This window comes from Halichoerus grypus, chromosome 4 (assembly GCF_964656455.1).
Source record: "Halichoerus grypus chromosome 4, mHalGry1.hap1.1, whole genome shotgun sequence".
Taxonomy (NCBI): Eukaryota; Metazoa; Chordata; class Mammalia; order Carnivora; family Phocidae; genus Halichoerus; species Halichoerus grypus.
Window position 1 is genome coordinate 26,417,851 of NC_135715.1, and position 13,054 is coordinate 26,430,904.

The window sequence follows — 13,054 nt, forward strand, 5'->3', positions numbered from 1 at the left end:
TACATTTATTTAATATTTCAATGATCTTATTGCTATTTTAGCATATAGGCAGGGCTCTAATATGCCTGAATTTTAGTTATTACAGTTTACTAAAAATAACACCAATTTCCTAATAATGTGTTCAATTTAAAATTACTTGGGTATATCAACTGTGAGTAATTACGTAACGTAGAAACATGTGCTAGCTCCTCCATCCACAAATTGTTACATGAATAATAGATGCACATCATGATCAGTGACAAGTCACATGACTTGTTTCGGACTCTGTCAGATATTGGTCACTGAACATCTGTTATTCAATTCACATAAAAACAGAAAAGCATGTAGCTGTATCGCCACCTTGTCTCCCAGGGACATTGTACAAAAATGGATAATCAAAAGAGAGATTAGACCAGTAAAGATGATGGTGCAGGAAAGAAAGAGAAGCGATACCCTCAGGAATAAAACTGGGTGTGATCGGAAGATAGGTGAGCATGGGAATGTGGGTACTGCCCTCTGGGAGACTCAAGATATGGAGCCAGAGGACATTAGCAAAGGTGAACTTAGCATAAATGAGGAAGGTGGTTGTGATGAAATATTCCAGAGGAAGTAATACTAGAGAGTAAATTTCATGTTGATAGAATTCTTGGAGGTGTTTCATAACAATGAAGGCACAAAAGATAAAACATCGAAAGCTGACCCAAACTTAGAAGGAAGAATGACAATTCAATAAGGCATTCATTGTTCCATATCATAAGCATCATAAACGGAGATGGGGAAACAAACACTATTCAATCTACCTTTTAGGAGGTTTTTTGTTTTTTGTGTTTTTTTTCAAAGAAACAAAACACTTCAGTTGTCAGTGTTTTGAACATTTTAATATAGCGTGTTCTAAGTAAATATTAGCTTTAGTCTTTCTTCATTCCCTGTAAATGTGTAACTAAATGTATAAACAATAAGAGAGTTTTTAATATTTTGATAAAGGTTTTTAAAGGTCATGGAACTATTGTAATTCTTCCCATTGAAGTTTAAAATAGCTTTGCTTGGTTTAAGCTCACACCATCAATTTTATAATCTCGAGCGAGGACTGTTCATATGTTAAATGACACAAGAGGAACTACTCATTTATTTACTTCAGTTAAATAACCAGAAATGCAGAAATAAAACAAATAAAAATAAAGAACAGCACTTCCCTTATATTTACTATTATTTATTGTAGTGTTCATAGTTTTTGCAATCTGTCTTCAAATTACTTCTCTTTTTCTTCCTTAGAAAAACAGATCCATTTCTCTCAATTTATATTCATATTATATCAGATTACCAAGGATGCTCAGGACTTGCCATATATATTTTTTTTTCATTTAATCCTCAGATTATTTCTCCGACATCATTATAATAGCTACAATAGCATCAGTTTCTCTGAGTTTTCTAGACTGCTTCTTCCTAATCAAATAATTTGCTATTCAGTTCTTCTTCCATAAGAATGATTTTCTATCTCTATTATGGCACATTGTGTAACAGTAAGTCATATATTAAGTCATATTCTGAGCTATTCTTACACTCCTGTTCTTCTTCTCATTTACTGGTATCCCCCAGTATGTACCGCAGGGGCAAAATCCAATAATATTTCAGTATATTTTGTTTTTCCTTAAAATATTTTAAATTTTGGCTATTTTTTCACTCTGCCAACACACACATACACACACAGATTTTTAACTTTTGGTCAGTACTGCTGAGTCATAAGTTTATTGAAATGCAACGTTTTGCTACTTTTATAGATTGGGGGCCATTATTCAGCCTACCACAATATTAAATATACTATTTTTCACACTAGTCAATGAATTATTCTACTACTTTGCATTGAAACAATGTGAATCGATATGGAACACAATTGTTTTGATACTCTGTGAACTAGCAGATGAATCAGACTACTTTTAAAGAATTATAATTGATTATTCATTAATGTCTAGAGATAGCCTATGACTTTCTTATTCTGGTTGGAAAACCAACTAAAAAATCTTTATCAAAACCCTATTATCTCTGTAACCTCCATTGTCATTGAATAAAATGAATTTACTTATTCATCATTACAAAATACACTGCATCTAAAATTTGAGTGAGTATAGAAAGGCAAAGAGTTATTTTTAAATGTTAATAATTACATTTTGAGGAGTGTGAAACTGATACAGATATATGGTACCAATTTTATGTTCTTTGAAATGATATTGAATTTCTCCTCTTCAGGTAAGCAACGGAGCCACTTCTCCGTTCTGTTTTTGTTTGTGACAGACTCAAAAACTTTGCATGTTGCTTTCTTTCCTAGGACTTTTTTTTAAAGATTTATTTATTCATTTGAGACACAGAGATACAGAGAGAGAGAGAGAGCATGAGCAGGGGGAGAGGCAGAAGGAGAGGCAGAGGGAGAGGAAGAAGCGGCCTCCCCGCTGAGCCGGGAGCCCCATGTGGGGCTTGATCCCAGGATCCTGGGATCATGACCTGAGCCGAAGGCAGATGCTTAACCATCTGAGCCACCTAGGCGCCCCACCTAGTACATTTTTGTTATTTTGAGATTGTCATCAACAGTAAAATGTCTCCGTTTTCAGATTTGTAAATCCATGCATCTAACCCAAAAGAATTGTTTCATATAGACTGTTTACATTGACATTATTAATTTTTGCTCCTTTCCGGGCTGATGGTGCTCATTATCTAGGTTCTGTTGACGGCAACAGAGAAGGAACCCAGATGTCCCATGGTTCAGACAGTCACATAACCTCACTCTCATTGCTCCCTGCGGCCACAAGAGTGCCAGTCGCTGAGAGCCTCATCGTCCACAGGTCTGAAGCCTCTCCGGTAACTTTCTTCTGAGAATAACTTTTATTAGTCTTTTCTTAGAAAAGTGGTGACCTGACTCAGCAGGTCGAAGGAAAGTATCCGAAGATACAAATTTTTCATGTACGTACTTTCAATCCATCTTCCCGATTTTTGTTCTAAATTTAATTATCACATTTCTTGGTGCTGGTGCTTCCAAATCTTGAGACTTTAAGAGACTCAAGGGAGAAGTCATATTTTTTCCCCAACATTATATTCCAAGTATTTAGTTTATAGTTTACTCCTAGTAAGCAAGTGACCCTCCCCTCCATCGATATATTTCTTCAAAATTTTTTGAATTCTTTGGGGAAATCTGAGTCTGTTTCCTATTCTCTTTGTCTTGATGGACTTAGACCAGTTTATTTCTTTACTTTTTTACCATTAACTAACTGGTGCTTCCAGGGGAAAAGATTCACTCCACTACGTTTAACCAGAAATTTAACTAGTACTTTTTTTTTCTTGTTACAAATATTTTATTTGATTTTTTTATTGTGTCTTCATGTCTTATTCAAGCATTTGGGGAAAAAAATTATTACTCTCAACTCAGACAAAGCCAAAAGGGATGTAGAATAAAGGTCAGAGAAATTTCAAGGAATTCAAACACAAGTACAGTTGACCTTCAAATAAACTGTAAGTCATCACCTTAATTCAGTAGTGAGGAGGTGCATCAAGTAGCCAGGGGGGATTCATGGACCTTTGAATCACTCTTGAAGTTTTTCAGTTATGGGCAGCAGCACATATTGTGTGAGGCAAATTATGTGTTTGTGTGGGTGGAGGTGTGCAGATGTATGTGAGTTTACCTGTTTTGATTAAGAGATAAGAGAGGGCTTTCAGAAACACCAGAGTTTAATCAGATTGTCTTTTTCATGTAATTGTTTTGAGGAATTGAAGGACTACACACTACCAATTTCTGTGATCACTTGACCTTGTGATGTCACCATCACTGTGTTTAGTCTTAGATTATGAAGGACAAGAATATGTGTCATTTTTTAACTCTATTTTCATTTAATGAATTCTCTTCATATTGTTTTTTTTTTTTTTTTTTAAAGATTTTATTTATTTATTTGAGACAGAGAGAATGAGAGAGAGAGAGAGAGCACATGAGATGGGGGAGGGTCAGAGGGAGAAGCAGGCTCCCTGCCGAGCAGGGAGCCCGATGCGGGACTCGATCCAGGGACTCCAGGATCATGACCTGAGCCGAAGGCAGTCGCTTAACCAACTGAGCCACCCAGGCGCCCCTCTCTTCATATTGTTTTAAAGCCATTTTATCACCAAAAAAAAATTTATTTGAAATTTGAAACCAAATGTTTAACCAATTCAGTGTTTTTTAACATAATTTTATAAATATTTTTAACATGTTCGTAAGAATTTGCATGGTCTACATATTCAACAAAATTTTTAGGAACAATTTTTAGCAATATTTCTTTTATCAATATCTGGCCCCTTTGTATTTTTTAATTAATTATTATTTTATATTTTATTTTTTGCTTTTATTATTTTGATTATTTTCATTATGAGTAAGTGAAAGTATAGAGCATATCATTCTTTTTAAAACTTAAACATCATTTATCAGTTGTATTTCAAGGTCTACTTCTCCAAATAATGTTTTATGGAAAAAATCATTACCAAATAAATGTTATATGATCTATCCTGCCTTTAATATTCCAAAGCATCTTGCACACTGCAGACCCTGAGCCAAAATCAAGAGTTGGACACTTAACTGACTGAACCACCCAGGCGCCTCTTAATAATCTTCTTCAGCAGCCAAAATTTAAATTTTATTTTTAAATAATATATAATTCAAATCCATATCTATTGGTACAAAATTTGCAATAAAATATATTTTAAAAGATGAGGATAAATCAACTTTAAGGGAACTAGATAATCAAAAATAATAAGATTATATTTTTATCTTATAAATCACTGGGAATTTCACACTTACAGAAAAGAAAGCCACTTCTAAAATGTCATAGACATGTATTTACCTCCAGGCATCCAGTGTAACAAAATGAATCTATTTCCATTTGTTCTGTGACAGGAAGAAAATAGTCAAGCAACCATGGAGAACATGTTTTGGAAGAATTTGATTTGTGGGCTCTTTCACATTGATAATGAATATGAGGTTTTATTCAATTTTATCTCAACTTTATTAGGAAAACAATACCCAAAATATGTATGTTGTGATTGGAATACTAAATTATGTGTTGTCACTTAGATTTGTAATAGTCCAACAAGTTGTTTTACAGATGCACAAAAGACTTAGAGGTCATATCTTTTCAAAAAAAGATTTATAAGCTGTTAAATTACTACACTGTGAATTATTTACAATAGTAATTTGATTAAGTTCAAGTATAGATAAAACATGTTAATATGAGGTTGATGTTTGACATAATTCATTTTAGCCTTAATTATTTTGTTTCTACCTATCGTCATAGTGCACATTTCTCATCTTCCCAAATGAATCAAGAATAATGAAGTCACTGCTTATGAAAACATTGTATATAAATAACTTCAATTACTTGAGAAGAAATTTATTACTAGGGAACACAAAGTACCATATGAAAATTTGCAGAATGTGAACAATTGAAATTGTCATTAAAAACTTTTTTGCATGTATCACACACAAATTTACATAGAAAGAACAATCTGTTATAGCCTTTCTAAGGTATATAATACATTACATTTTGTGATATCTTACTGTATTTTATATATTTAATATGAACTTTTAAAAGAGAATGCAATTCCATTTTAGTTTTCAAGTTATGAATAATTTTACAATTATTTATTAATAGCTATACTGTGTGAGTCTATATGGGGGGGATGGGGAAAGAGAGAAAGAGAGAGGGGGGAGCACAAGGTGCTGTTATTTCATTTTTAGCTAAATTTGAAAAGCCACAAAGGTTTTATGATGTGTTTTTTGAGTTCAAAATGATCTTTATAAATTGGGGAGAACCTGTTACAACTATCTAATCTCTGCCATCTTTCTTCATTTTGGTTACTGACAAAGAATCCAAGACAAAGGAGCAATGTGGCAGGAAAGGGTAAGATGCATACTAAGACACATGCTTTGAATAGTTAAATCATTATTAGTAGTACTATGAACAAGAATAATTCTGAAAATGGTGCAGGTGAGTATTACTGGTTTAAATAAAATGCTTTATTTCAAACATTCAGAGAAATTGGCAATGGGGGGTAGGAACAGATTCCTATGAGTGGGGACTTCCCATGTAATAGCATTGTCAATAAGTGTCATTCAAAAAAGCAAATGTAGGAGTAATGCTGAACAGTGTTTGCTTTTAGGTATTGATTTTACCTATTAAAATCTATTTAAGAGGGACACCTGGGTGGCTCAGTTGTTAGGTGTCTGCCTTCAGCTCAGGTCATGATCCCAGGGTCCTGGGATCGAGCCCCACACCGGGCTCTCTGCTCAGCGGGAAGCCTGCTTCTCCCTCTCCCACTCCCCCTGCTTGTGTTCCCTCTCTCGCTGTGTCTTTCTCTGTCAAATGAATAAATAAAATCTTAAAAAAAATAAAAATAAATTCTATTTAAGAAATAGAATTTCTTAAATTACTAGTAGAAAAAAATAGAATTAAAGGAAAATGCAAATAACACCTGTTAAAAGTACAAAACCAATAAAGAAAGAAATGATGATAGATGATAGATAGATAGATAAGTGTACTTTTGCAGAAATCCAAAAGTAAACTTTAGCACAAGTATTTCCAAATTTGAAAGATAAACTAGACTACAAAATAAAGATAATGACCTAACTATAATTATATATAAGCTTTGTACCCTAAAACAACAAAAAAAATTATTTTCAAGCAGTGAGAAAATATATACAGAAGCTACCAAACATTAAGCCATTATAAAAATACCTGTAAGTTTTAGAAACCAAAATATTAAGTGCCACATTCTCATAAAAGAACACTAAAAGCAGAAATGAAAAACAAAATTTTGAATAAAATAGACCTGATTATTTGAAAATGAATAGATATAGATATATTTGAATATATATTTCTTATACACTCATGAATATATAGATCTATTTCTTCATCATTTTAGTATAAGATGAAATCAAAACTTCCTTGATATCAATTTTGGGATTGAAATATTAAAATGAAGACTACACAATGGAATTGTTAGGCTTAAAGTTATAAAGTAGGATAACATTTTAGTTAATTACAATTTTGCCTCAGAACATCTTGGAGGCACTGATGCTGGACTTACTCTAATACAGTAAACAACTAGAAAACTGGAACAAATATGTAAGGCAAATCTTTTTTAGGCATAGGAAAACAGGTAGTGTATAACTCTGAAACTTGATAAGGGAGACAAATAAGGAGAGCCTTACCTTCAGTCTGGCTTTCAACATTAATGCACTCAGAACTGTGGCCAAAGAATGTAAGTCAAGCAGAGATAGAGGTAGTTTTTCTGAGCTGAGGACACAACAATTGGAGTTCAGTTTTCAAAAGCAGTTGTAATTTGCAAAATATGTTACTGGAAAATAGGCTATTCCAAAATTTGGCCCAGAAGTCTCCATGAGGATTTCCTGTATGTGTTTGACCAAGAGTTGGTCTGGGCAGGTGAAGGATGAGAAGTTTAAGGTCTTGATGGGTGTAACCACTGTGATGTCTATTTTATTTTTTTTTTAAAGATTTTATTTATTTATTTGACAGAGAGAGAGACAGCGAGAGAGGGAACACAAGCAGGGGGAGCGGGAGAGGGAGAAGCAAGCTTCCCGCCGAGCAGGGAGCCCGATGTGGGGCTCAATCCCAGGACCCTGGGATCATGACCTGAGCCGAAGGCAGACGCCTAACGACTGAGCCACCCAGGCGCCCCCCACTGTGATGTTTAAAGCAAAATGGGAATATCAATAGTTACGCATTCCTTCAACATGCTGGAGTTTGTCTATCCTGAGTGGAAACATCACTGAGCACCTTAGGCATTCATTTGTGACTCCAGAAATCCTATGTTTCAGTAGTAAGGGCCATGCTCTAAAGTCAGGAAGTATCCTAACACTAAGGGAAAATTCTAACTAGACCCAATCTAATCAATTAGAGCTAAGCAAGAAGATATAGTGTCTGCTTTTATCATGCTGGGCACACTAATCATCCTCTATTCAGTTCAATACAGATTAAACCATCTCCATAGAAACAGCAGGAAGATATTTTGAAAGGAAGATATAATGTAATCAACACATAGTAAAAATGTGGATACTATCCAATGACCTGTATTTCAGCTGAGGGCACATTTTTTGGTCCTCTTTTCCAAAAAACTCCTACTAATCAGAAAAATATATTAATTTTAAAATTATTCAAAAACTTAGGATATTTGACCTTATTTAAGCTTCAAAACCGTTCAGTTTCATAGATTTGAATCTAACAATAGGCTGCTACATTTAATAATATAATTGAACCAGTTGAATACATTTTGATTTCTACCTTTCTAATATAACAATAAGTTATTTAGATTTATTTATTTAATCAGTCATGCATTATTCTGAATTATAGATGAGTTCTAAAGTATTAAATTAAAATAAGAAATCTCACCTTGTAAGCAGAACTTGGAAATTACTATGATCAAGGTCTTTTGAAGTGAGGAATATTAAAAACCTGGAGATATAATCAGGGATTACACATAAGCTACTGGATATTGGGAATTGAAGTAGTTAAAATTCTGCTGCTAGTCACAGACTAAAATTTGGATTCACTACTCTCCATCATTAAATGTTCCTATAGAAAAGCTATCATATATGAAACCTCCACAGTATAAGAATGATTATAAAAACACTGAACCAGAAAATTAAAAGAATATATTTAAATTGATGATATAAAAATATGTAAGTCCGGTATTTTGACAAGTGTAGTATTTGGGAATTAAATTGAAAGTATTCCGGGCGCCTGGGTGGCTCAGTCGTTAAGCGTCTGCCTTCGGCTCAGGTCATGATTCCAGGTCCTGGGATCAAGCCCCGCATCGGGCTCCCTGCTCAGCGGGAAGCCTGCTTCTCCCTCTCCCACTCCCCCTGCTTGTGTTCCCTCTCTTGCTGTGTCTCTCTATAAATAAATAAAATATTTAAAAAAAAAATTGAAAGTATTCCTAGTGCTTTTTTTTAATTCAAGTATAATTAACTTAAGTGTTATATTAGTTTCAGGTGTACAATATAATGATTCAACAATTCTATACATTACTTAGTGCTCATCATGATAAGTGTACTCTTAATCCCCTTCACCCATTTCACCCAACCCCCCACCCACCTCCCATCTGGCAACCACTGGTTTGGTCTCTGTATTTAAGATCTTTAAGAGTTGTAAGAGTTTTTCCTTACCTCTTTTTTCTCTTCCTTTGTTCATTTGGATTATTTCTTAAATTCCACATAAGAGTGAATGGCATTTGTCTTTCTCTGATTGACAGCATTGTACCTTAATGTTTAAGTTATGTTTTTTGCTTATGTATTTTAGAATATACAATGATTCAAATTAATGATCTGTCTTCAAGAGAATAAAGTCTAATCTCAAGGAACAAAACTTAAATGTAAAAATTTATACAAGAAAATGATTAAGTTTTATCAAGTAGATTCCATTATTAGTATAATCATGAGCTATAATCATGACAAAAAGTAAATGATATATTTGCAACAACACATACACACACACACACACACACACACACACACACACACACACTATATCCTTCTTGCAATATCCTCTTTATCTCCTAAGAGTTTACATATTGTTTAGGTACTTTGTTTTAATGAACCTGGACTCTTTAATAATTCCCTGACTTTTTTCTTCATAGCCTCATGTTTTATTTACCACACTTTTCATCTATCTCATTTATAATGATGATCTTCATTGGTAGTTTTTTAAATCCCTGAAATTACTCAGGCTCTTCTTCATTGCTTCTTGATGGTGAAACTGATACCCTAGTGTCAGGCAGGAAATTAGACATGTCTTTGATGGCTCTACATGAGCAGCTAGGAATATTCCAATGTTTATTAAAAGTTTATTAATAAATGGTTAGTATGGTTGTGTTCCAGTACATATGGACACTGAAATTTGAATTTCATATAATGTTCACTTTGCACAAAAAGAATTATTCTTCTTTTGACTTTTTCATCCATTTAAAAATGTAAAAGAAATATATTTAGCTCAGGGCTTGTGCAAACAGGCAGCGGGCTGGATATTGCAGTCTGTATTTTGGCAATCCGTGGTATAGACAGGCTATCATTTTATATTTGGAACATCAGAGAATGCTTTTGAACTTAAGAGATACTAAACTGAGACATTCCTGGTGAGAGAGAATTACAGTTTCTAGCACAGAATGGGGACTTAAAAATTAATTATTGACTAAGTGAATAGAGGTGGGGGAAATAGGAAATGATTGTTTTAGAATGAAGGATTTGCTACTTAAAAATCTACAAAGGGGCGCCTGGGTGGCTCAGTCGGTTTAGCGTCCGCCTTCGGCTCAGGTCATGATCCCAGGGTCCTGGGATGGAGCCCTGCGTAGGGCTCCCTGCTCAGCGGGGAGTCTGCTTCTCCCTCTCCCTCTTCCTGCTGCTCTGCCTACTTGTGCTCTCTCTCTATCTCTCTGTCAAATAAATAAATAAAATCTTAGAAAATAAAAAAATAAAAATCTACAACAAAAATGAACAATGAAGTTTTGGAGAGAACAAAGTGCATTTAGTGAGGCTGGCTTGAAGACCAGGAAATGTAGAAAAGAAAGCATGTGATATTGAGAGACTCACTTCAAAGCTTTCACCTGAGGTCTCCTCCTTTGCAGAAATGAGTAATAAAATTCTTCTTTCAGCATAGTTTATATAGTTAAATGAGATTATTGATACAGAACTGCTACATGGGAAGAAAGCTTACTTTTATTCTTTATATTCTTTTAGCTTCTTTTCCAAGACTGTGCCTAATTAAATATTTCATTTTGACTTTATAAAATTTAATTATTTATCTTGGCAATCAGTGTTTTCAAATTAATGTGGTTAAATTCCAAACGTACTCTTTCATCAAATTGGCCAGTTTGATTTCATCATGAAGTTTATTTTATAATTTTTACAAATTTGTGAAAGTTGTCAGTACTATTGTTATAGCTTAGGTAAGCTGAATTAAAACCTTGTGTTACTTTGTTTTGTTCTGCTTTGTTTTTAGTTGGTAAGAACAGGAAGAGATTTAAATATTGCTACTTATACTCTGTTCTTAAATTAGTTTCCTTTTTCCATTAATTTACTCAACAAATATTTGCTGAGCGTATAATCACATGAAGCAATTATCTCTATATTATAACTTCAAAAGATAGGAACTACTTTTCCCTTAAGAACAAATCCAAAGTATAATTAACTGCCTTAACAAGAGAGGCACAATTCTTCACTGCCCTTCAAATAATTAAGAATGGATTATTTACTCCACTGTTAAATAGATGGCCAATTGAATACCTATCACCTCCTCCTTTCCTGCTATATGTACTTAGTGCTGAGCACACAGCTCAGTGAGCTATCAGATATTATAGTGCTATTTTCTTCTTTAATGTTATGTTTGACCTCTACATATGTAATACTATTCAGGATGCTCTCATTAAGGTCAATTTGTCATATGGACAGTGAACTTAAATGAAAAATCTGTCCACTCAGTATAAGGAGAAATGCTTTTACAAAAGTTTCACTTGTTAAATGAGATTTAATTCATTAGATCTGAGGTGATGTTGCTAATGGATTCAGTTAGGACATATTGCCCTATGCATTTTGATTGTCATCAAAATTGTCTAACATTCCCTCTTGGCTCCATTCCACTCACATGTGTGGCCTTTGGAATATCATGGAAGGAAGCTCCAGGTCACTCATTTATAAAATGGCAGCATAAAGATCTATAGGCCTCACATAAATTCAACATTAATAATTATCAAATTTTTGTAAAATGTTAGGTAATACCATTTAGCCTTGAGATTAGTGTTCTATACCTCCTAGCAATATGCAAATTATCCTTGTGACCTTAAATCATTACTAGAAACTGAGTCAGAGTAATAGATTTTAAAACTTTTCCTTGGTTTATTTTCCCTTATATAGCAAGAAAAAGAACTATTAAATAAAAATCATTAGAAAGCATATCAAAGTTAATAAAATTTTGAAACTTTTCTAACATAATCAGCAACTCAACAAATATGGATTGCACACTAATACAAGGTTCTACGCTAGTTCAGGGGAAAAAATAAGATATTTTCCATGCTAAAGTAAGTGATCTATAATTGCCAAATTATTTTTAGTATTATTAATAACTAAGGTAAACAAATTATGTCAAAGCCATCTGAAAAAATATGGTGATAATCAATTTTAGTTTTTATCATTGTTGTTAATCTTGATAAAAAACTTTTTAAAAAATAACATTTCAGGGGCACCTGGGTGGCTCAGTCGTTAAGCGTCTGCCTTCGGCTCAGGTCATGATCCCCATATAGAGTGGGAAAAAAAAGACCATGTTTGTGGCTTAGGCAAATATTTAGACGTTTGAAGAAAAGAAGGGCTTTTATGTGGTGTAGGGACAAGTTCAAGAAAATAATATATGCAGTAAGCTTTTAATAAACTACAGTGTGAATCTGATGTTCATATCTACTTCTTCCTAAGCAAAAACCAGATGGAAAAACTAAACCAGAAGGTTAAGGAAAATGTCCATGTCCTGATAAAACTTAGATATTATTTTATTTTATTTTTTTTACTCATGCCAAGTACACTTTTTCTCTGGTTTCTTTATCATTCTGGCTACCAAACTTTGAATATAGAACATTAATAAATTACTTCCACATATTTAATATTTTCTTTATATTTCAGAAGTGAGGAAGGTGCTTTTCTCCATAAAATATTTTCTAAAATGGTTATTAAAGAAGTGGTGAGCTGATATCTGCATAGCTGCGCATTATTTTTCTGAACAAACATATCCGAGCTCTTACATGTAGACTAAAACAAACAAAACCCATTAAGGTCAGGCAGGTTGATAGTCTTATCACTAAAAATTTCCAAATAAAAAAATTTCCAGTGTTAAAATTCATAAGGAAAACAAATCACTTTCATCATTGCTAAAGAAGAAAAGGCCCTTCTTTAACATACTTACTACATATAGTTTTATACGAGTGACTCAGTACACCTTATTACAGCTGATCACCATTAAAGACTGATTTTCATAGTGTTCCACTTTTGCTTTGTATTAAAATTAAGCAG